Below are 9,665 nucleotides of genomic sequence, written 5' to 3'. Positions count from 1 at the left end.
ATGGTATCTGGAAACACACAATGGAGCAATTTAGATTAAAGGCTCCTACCTTTGAATCTGTCTGCTCAGTCATGCATTCCTATAGACATGATTAACTAACCATAAGACCCAGGAATTCAAAGTCTGAATAGAAAATGTCTATTCTTCCCCAAGTGAATCACACATCACCTATCACTGCAGAGTTGCCAAACTCTATGGTTTTCTTGTCAAACATAAATTCAATAGCTGACCACAGCAAGGGACAGAAATTTCTTATAAATCAAGTAACTACATACATTAGAGGGAGATGCAGGGAACCCACTGCCACATTTCAGTCAATCAAAAATACATGTAATGAGTATCTGCCATATTCAGGGTGCTGGGCTTTGTGCTGGGGAGGTATTTAATGAAATATGACCTGGCCCTAACCCTCAAGCACAGAAATATCTACTTTACATTGCAGCTATGAGGATTGCCTGGCACACAGTCAGTGACTGGTAAATGGCCACTGTTATCACTACAAGTAATGTAATATAATATGTAGGTAATATTTAAGACATAAATGCAGGAGATGTCACATGATGGATGGGTTACCAAACGGCTCACCCAGACACTAATGGTTCTGAGATCAGAAGAAAAGGGAGTTCCTGGAGTCTGAAGCAGGTGAGGTAATTTTATGCAAATGGTTTCAGCCCTAATTATAATTTACCATTTTGAAAGTTCATCAAGACCTAAATGCCAGGCAGAGTGACTGAAAATTTCATCTCTTTTTAACTTTCACAATCAAATGATGTAGATATAATTGCCCCCATTTTCCAGATGAGGAAGTGAGGCTCAGAGAGGTTAAGTAACATATTCTGTGTCACAAAGGCCTGATGCTAATGTTTTTCCACTTAATCAAATGATCCCCATCATAGAATTAGAGACGATTAGAGCTGGAAGGAAATGCAGAGAACATGTTGTCCTAATTGCTTACTTGACAGGTGAAGAAGCAAAGGTCCAGAGAAGAAAAGTAATTTGCATCAGTTCACACACCTAACTAGTGACATAACTGAAATTAGAAACCAAGGCTCTGGTTCCAAGTTGGTGCCATTTCCAATATTTTTTCCAAGTGATCTCCAATATTTATGCTAAGCCAATAGCACTTTTTAAATACAAATATAAAAAGATTATTCTGAGAGAAATCTTTGCGTCAATTTTACATAACCTGTCTTCTCTGCTGGGCAGGTACTTAATGATTTCCTGTTAGTGCGAAATCATTCTCCACCTCCCATCCCACCCCATTCCATTCCTTCCACTTGCACACACACTCACACTCAAAATACATACACCCTCTTTTTATTCAGAAGGTAAAATGCAAGCTAAGTTTATACCACAGCATTTGAGATTTTTATTTAAGCTAAGGCTTAACTGAACCATTACTTCCCCAAATTCACCTTTTAGCAGTATTTGGAGTTAATTTGTTTCTTGGGAATTGTATAATTTAGGAAAAGTATGGCAAACATCTAACAGTAGAGGCTGTGGTCTGAAAATTGCCCACCCTCCCCCAAATCATATGTTAAAATTCTAATGCTCAGTATGATGGTATTAGAAGGTAGGACCTTTGGGAGGTCATGAGGGTGGAGCCCTCATGAATGGGATTAGTGCCTTATAAAAGAGGCCCCCCAAGGGCCCCCTAGCCCCGTCGACCATACGAGGACAAAGAGAGAAACACTGCTTATGAACCAGAAAGAGGGTCCTCTCAGAAAGTGACCATGCTGGTTCCTTATCTTGGACTTTCAGCCCCTTAGAACTGTGAAAAATGAATTTCTGTTGCTATGAGCTCCCCAGTCTGTGGTATTCCAATCTAGCAGCATGTATGGACTAAGAGATTAAATATTAATAATTGATTTCAAAATGCTTTCCTTTTTGGCTCATGTGTGGTTCCAAGATCAATGAGAATGCCTATCCACTGGATTGTCAAGTGAGAAAACATTCTTCGCTCTCCCTGATCACAGGCTCTTCCTCTGGGGCTGATACGATCATGCTACTCTGTGTCCCTCTTTAGTTTTCTTTTCTAGTGCTCTACCAATTTCTAAATAGACGCCATAAAGTACAAAGAAACATATAATATGACATTGCAGTAAGCAGGCTTTTTAAACTTGGGAACTTCAGCAACAATTTGTAGCTGATCTTTTAGTTTACTAATTCAACTATTTTTTCTTTTCTGAGAGTGTAATTATCACTTATCACAAAATAAATACCCATGTAACTATCATTACAACCAAAACACAATATTGTCAGTACCCAGGAGACTCCTGTGTGCCCCCTCTCCCTCACTCTCTCCCCCCTCAAAATCACCAATACTTTGAATGTTAAGATAATAATTCCCTTGCTTTTCTTAATACCAAAGCCCGTATTGTTAAAAACTCCAGTCTTTCCTGGTTTTAAATGTTATTTATATTGAGTCATATAGTGTATATATATATTTAATTCCTGGCCTGTTTCAGTCAACATTACACCCATCCGTTCATGAATATGCCACAAGTTATTTAGCCGTACTGTTAAAGGACATTGTTCCAGTTTTGACTACGGTAAATAATCTTGCTAAGGACATTTTTGTGCATTCTTCTGGCATGCATGTTCTGCATTATCTTGGGCATATATTAAAGGGTAAAATTATAGGGTCATAAAATATGGTTAGCTTTAGCAGAGACATTTCCCCAGAGTAGTTGTAGTAATATACTACCCCATACTAGTGTATGAGAATTCCCATTGCCCCCTAATATTTATTATTATCAGTATTCTAAGATTTAGCCGTTCATTAGGTGATCTCAGTTTGTACTTTCTGAATTACTAATGAGCTAAATATCTTTTCGTATATTGTATCTATTCACTGGATATTTGCTACCATTGTGTGTGTGTGAGATGCCTTTTCAGTTATCTTTTTTTCTTTTTCTGTTGAGTTGTCTGCCTGTCTCTTATTCCTAGGTGAGAGTTCTTTGCACAATCTGTAAAAAAAGCTCTTTGCCAGTAACATGTGTCTCTCTTCTTGGTGGTTTGTTTTTAACTCTCTTGACGGTATACTTTGATGGACGGAAGTGTTCAGTTTTAGTCTATATCCTCATTTATTACTCTTTTCCTTATAATTAGTGCTTCTGTTTTCCACTTAAGTTTTCACTTACAGTAAGATTATGAATATATTCTTCTATATTATCTTCCAGATGCATTTCTGTTTTACCTTTCACATTTAAGCCTACAATACAGACAGAACAGGTGTTTGTGTACAGTGTGCAATAAGGTTAAGTTTCTTTTATTTTTCCTAGGCACAGCCAACTTTCCCAATATCATGTTTTGAAAAGCCCACCTTTCCCCTCTGCTGTAGTACCACTGTTGTTGGAAATCACGTGCCCATATATGCATCTGTCTGTTGGCGAGAATCTTGATGCTCTTCATTTGATTGACTTATATCTTTATCAACCAATACTATGCTCTTTAAATGACTGTAGCTTTATAAGTTTGACATACAGTTGAGCAAGGCCAACCGTTAATGGTTACTTGTAAAGGAGATTAGTCTGCAGAAAATACACAGGAGGAACATCTGAGGAAGGTTAAAAATTAAGAGTTGTTGGAACATCCAGGGCACAGTCCTTGGAACACTTGTCTTTTCTTCCTACACTAACTTCTTAGGTCACTTTATCTAGTCTCATGTGTGAAATACCATCTATAAGCCAATGGTTCGGAACCCTATGTCTCCACCCTGGAATTTTCCCCTAAATCTTGAACTCAACTCTCCAAGAACCTATCTGACATCTTCATTTGAAAATCTAATAGGTATCTCAGACTTAACTGGCCTCCTGATATCTGCCTCTCCCCAATACAATTCTAACTCTTTCTTCAGTCATTTCCAATTCAGGTAAATAGCAATCAATTCTTTCATAAATCTTGCTCTTTTTAAACTCTCTTTCTCACTCTCCACATGCATTGTATCAGCAAATTCTTTGTTCTGTATGAGATTACATCAAAAATTAACAACTAACAACTTCTTCCCACTTCAATCTTGACATCCTGGACACCATCTTCTCTTGCCAAGATTAACACAATAGTCTCCCTTATCTGCCCCTAGTTCGCCATAATTTATTCTCTACCCAGAAAGCATAATCATTTTCCTGTTATTCCTCTTTTCAAAAGCAGTTCAATGGATGTCCATATCACTCCAAGTAAAAACCAAAATATTATGTTGAACAACCTCCTAAATGATCTGGTTTCCTGACAGCTCTTTGATGTCACCTCTCAGTGTTCTCCCCTCCATCCTCTCTGTTCCAGCTGCCTGGTCCTCAAGCATCCTAGGGACGCTCCCTCCCTCATGCTTTCACATTAGCTCTTCCCTCGGCCTGGGACACTATTGGTTGTCTCCCTGCTGGCATCCACACGTCTGAATTTCCCATTTCTTTTAGTTCTTTGCTCTGTAGTTACCTTCTCAGTGAGACCATCCCTGGAAACCTCATCTAGAATTTCATAGACTAACATTTCATATTGCCTTTCCATGCTTTATTTTTTATCCTTAATAGTGATTAGTACCTAACATACTGTCTAAAATACATATTTTACTTATTTATATTGTTTACTTTGTGGCTTTTTGAAGTGATGTGATTTGAAGCCCAAATGGAGAAATTCACCTTAAAAGGAGCGATAGCAGGACACCCCCTGTAACAGGGGTGAGGTGGATAGGGTAACTGCCTGCATAAGGGGGTCTACAAGCCTGGTTGGCTGAGCGGCCCGCTGTTTACTCCACAGGCAGTGCTCCTGATTACCTGCATATCATCCCCAAAAGGCCTGGCTGGGCTGATCAGGTGTTTTGAAATTCTTTATGATTGGTCAGTTTCTGTGCTTTATAATCATATTAGAGCACTTTGACTATTGAGTATGGTTGGAAGTGGGGAAGATGGACAAGTGGAGTGGGGACAAGAAGAGAGAAATATGCGTATAGAAGTCCAATATACTTATATTCATTTGAGTTTTAAATTCTTGTTAATGTAAGTAGCTAAAAGTTCTATCTGTATCTTTAGTTATGATTGTGTCAACTCAAAGGTAGTACAGCCTGAAATCTGGCCCTGTAAAAGGGTCAATAGTTGGTTAAATCCAAGATCACTGTCAGCAAGTAGCAGTTCCAGGCTTACAAGACAATTTTAGTACTGTCCTTCTCTACCACTTTCAAGTGATAACCTCATGAGTAAGGTGACTTCCTAGATGAACAGAAATTTAGAATTCAAAGATTGCGTTTGTTATAGGTTGAACAGTATCCCTCCAAGAGATATTGAAATCATAACATCCAGTACCTATGAATGTGACCTTATTTGAGAATAGGGTCTTGGCAGATGATTTAAATTGAGGTTATTAGTGTCAACCCTAATCCAGTAACGACTAGTGTCCTTATAAAACAAACATTCGGACAGAAGCAGACATGTCTGTGGGGAGAACACCACACGAAGATGACAACAGAGACGAAGGTGATGTATCTACAAGCTAAGGGATGCCAGGGATTGCCAGCAATCGCTCAGAAGCTCGGCGAGAGGTAAGGAACAGGTTTTTCTTCACAGCCCTCGGAAGGAACCCACCCTGCTGACGTCTTGGTCACAGGCTTCTATCTACCAAAACTAAGAGGAAAATGTTGTTGTTTAAACCACACAGTTGGTGGTACTTTGTTACAGCAGCCCTAGAAAACTAATGTAGTCCCTATTCTTTTCAGAACAATGAAAGTAAATAGAATTCAACTCATGACCACAAGAATTTTAATCTCATAAAATTTCTAAGGTTTGAAGAGCCATTTAAAAACTTTCTAAATTAGAACAATTTTAGATTGAAGGAAAAATTGCGAACCTACTACAGAGTATTCCTCTACACAGTTTCCTCTGTTACCATCTTAACTATAGTAGGGCACACTTGTCACAACTAATGAACTGATATTGATACATTATTATTGACCAAACATACTTTACTCAGATTTCTTAGTTTTTACCCAGTGTCCTATCCCACCCAGGGCACCATGTTACATTTGTCATGTTTCCTTAGGATCCTCTTGGTAGTGATAACTTCTGACTTTCCTTATTTTCAATGACGTTGATCATTTTGAGGAGTATAGGTCAGGTATTTTGTGGAATTTGACTCATGCTGTTCCTCATGGTGGTGATGGGCTTTAGGGGGAAGGTCACAGAACTAAGGTATCTTTTTCACCACATCCTATCAAGGGTACGGACTACCAGCGTGACTTATCACTGTCACTTTAACCTTGACCACCTACCTGATGGAGTGTTTGTCAGAATTCTCCACTGTAAAGCTACTCCTGTCCCCTGTCTTTCATGCTATATTCTTTGGAAAGAAGTCACTATACACAGCCCACACTCAAGAAATAGGGAGTTATGTAAAAGCTTATGCTTCAGAAACTCCGAGTATATTTAATGTATCAATTTTAGTCATTCAATGAACATTTATGGAGGGCTAGTCATGTGCTAGTCACTGTGTTAGGTTCTGAGGAAATAGCACTAAGAAAATAGATAAAGTTTCTGCTTCAACACAGTGTTAAAGTTGGTGGAGAAGACAGGCATTAAGGAAGGATTAAAAGCGTGCTAAGTCATGAAAAAACTGAGGGTAATATGGGGGTGTAAAACATGATGAGGTAGTGGGGTGGTGGGCTAGTTAATTTAGTGCAGGAAAATAGAAAGTTTCATCAAGAAAATTATGTTTAAGCTAAATTCTGCAGACACATAGGAGTCAGGTAAGCATGTGACGTCATGTTGGGGAGTTATCATATTAACTGATACAGTCCTGCTTGACTGAGAATTAAGCTTCTCCTTGCTTCAGAAGGCAGGAAGAAACTTTAGAAAAGATCTCAAATAAGGCTAACACTAGAGTTTGTAATATTTTTGGAAAGCCAGTTGAAAACTCCTAACCTTGGAAATTTATTATGAATAGTTAAGAACAGCTCATACTGGAACTCTCTCTTCAAAAAAACCCATGGAAATAGCAACACTACAAAGCTGTTATCATCTGGATAGTGGTTTACGATAGCCAATGTCTCATGCAGATGACAGAATTGTGTGGTTTTCAGGATGTTTGCTACCAAGGGAGAAAAAAATACCTGAGGAAGCCATTTCCCCAAATGTGGTGACAGCCTAGTCATTAAAGAACATTCTACTTCATTGTTATGAATATATGAGTCACTCCAGTGGTTTACTGTGAATATTTCTCACCATTTACAAGAAAACATCTGCTACAACTAGATGAATGATTAGCTGCAAAGTATATAGGAATTTTGTTTTTAAGGATTACTTTCCAAAGTGCCCCCATTTCACCCTTCACTTCATTCAGGTGCACGTATAATGACGTAGGAGGTCATTTCCAGAATTTCCAGGGTCAGTAGGAGCAAATTCTTGAAGAGGCTCATAAGATAAGGTTTTTGCACCTCTCAGAATCTGAGCATTTTTTTGAGATTACTCCACTTCATTTTCAAAGAACTCTGTCCCCTGTCTCTGGCCCTCCCAGGACATATCTTCAAGGTTAATGTTTAAGTGTTAATTAAGCCTAGCCATCCCCTAAGAGATAAGTAAGTAAACAGGCTAGCCATGATAACAAGGTTTCTAAGACTGGCCATAAAGGAATGTTAATGCATCTTTCATAGTGGAAACAATACATTTATAATCTTAGACTTGGAGTAACTATGGTTACCAAGACTCGTGCGGCTTTACCTTCACTTGGTTCCTTTCACTGGGGATCCACCTCTGTCATCAGGAAAGAGTCTCCTTGGCTAATGGCCTTCAGTGTGTCATCAGGAGAATACAAAGAGTAAATACCTCGTGAATAGAGAGTGTAAATTTCTTTATCTGCTTTAGAAGTGTCTTTTCAATAAGGAAGACTTGGTCAACAAAGGAGAGAGGAGTGTTCTTAGTTTAAACCAACTTTCTGAATAAAACAGCACTGGCTTTCTATTGTACCTGAAGTGTTGTGTTATCAAAGATTACCTGCCAAGTACTTCAAGTCTTTAGAGCCATAGTCCTGATGTGGACTACGTGCTTCAAAAAGAATTTCTGCAGATACTTAGGGTGAAGGGGTCAAGAAGAAGATATTATCAGGATAGAATCTAGACTCCTAGATTTAGGATGAATTTCTGCAAGTAGCTTCTCAAAGTGTATTAAGGAGATAGGAAATTGTTGAAACCTAACATTAGAAACAAAGCAGGGCTCAAAAGTATATATCTAATCTGCTCTATAAAAATAATATGAAATATATTAAGATGAAAAGAAGCACATGAAAATGTAAACAGTGGTTATCTAAGGGGTGAGATTACAGATGATTTGACACACACACAAAATTATAACTTAAATATTTATGAAAACAATTAGTTTTATATAATAATTTATTTTACACAATAGCTACAGCGTTGGCAATTACAAGGACTTACTGTTCACTGGGACACTTTCAAAGTTGCTTGGCAAATGATAACAGGAGTGATTAAAGCACTGATGCTTTTTCACCTGGAGGGAAAAAGAGTAATGAAACATTAAAGCTGGCTTCAACCGTTTGGAAGACTGTCAAGTAGAGAAGTAACAAGACTTATTTTCCAAAGACTAGAAGTTCTATGGAGTTTAGCACTTGTCTTAATTTAAGAAAGGAATTTCTAACAACAAGGGAACAGATTGATAGTCAAGAATTACATAGGGCATTCAAGAAGAGGTTGGAGGGATATCAGACATATGGTTACAAAAATAATTGCTTCACTGAGTGAGAACTGACTATGGGGTTTTTAAGGTCTTTTCAAGCCTTGGATTCTATTATTTTAAACATTGCTAACATATTTGCCCAACACTCTAGAGGTCAGAAGTCTTGGTTTTTCTTTTCCTCACTTTCTTTTCCTCCACCCCACTCTCACTTCCCTCCCATATTGACAGAAAATGCTGACTTTTGCTGGGAGTCACAGAGGCAAATCGCCCTTAAGAACAATGCTAAAAGAACAGTAAATTCCTCATGATAAAACTTCTGATTTAAAGATTGGAACTGAAAGAATATAGTGACTTGTCTAATTTATTACCACAACGTATTTTATACCATAATGGTAGGGCAGAGTTCCCTTGGGTTGGGTTTTGCAGGAGCTTAAGACAAATGGGAAAGAATAAGATGGGCTCAGGTTTCTAACGCTCATCTGATCACACATTTAGACATGATCCATGCTATCCATTCTTTTCTCTAGTCCATCAATTTCCACACCATGTTACTCAAAAATGGTCAAAGACATTCTTGAATCAACCTTCCCAGACATCTCAGCCCTGTAGTTCAGGAAGCCCATTGTATGATTCCCCAAAGAGTGTCACATCCTCACCTCTTCTTCAACCCAGATAGGAAGCAAATATCCTTATAACACCATTCTTTTAGGAACTAGGCAAATAGTATTAGAAACTTTGTTCCAAATACCAATAACCATTTATCTTCTAGCAAAATAACAGTATAGGTATTTAGAATTCTGGGCAATTTCAGTATTTAGACAACTTATTCTACTCAGACGTGAATACTAGAGGGATGACTTAGCCTTTTGGACATGTTTCTTTGATAAATATTAAATACATAAATTTCTTTTACTTTGCTTCAGGAATATAAAGACATATCATAGAAGGAAGAACTGTAACTCATAATTCTCAATTTCTCTAAGGGCCTCT

Source organism: Vicugna pacos, chromosome 1 (assembly GCF_048564905.1).
Source record: "Vicugna pacos chromosome 1, VicPac4, whole genome shotgun sequence".
NCBI classification, from domain to species: domain Eukaryota; kingdom Metazoa; phylum Chordata; class Mammalia; order Artiodactyla; family Camelidae; genus Vicugna; species Vicugna pacos.
This window is presented reverse-complemented; position numbering follows the sequence as displayed.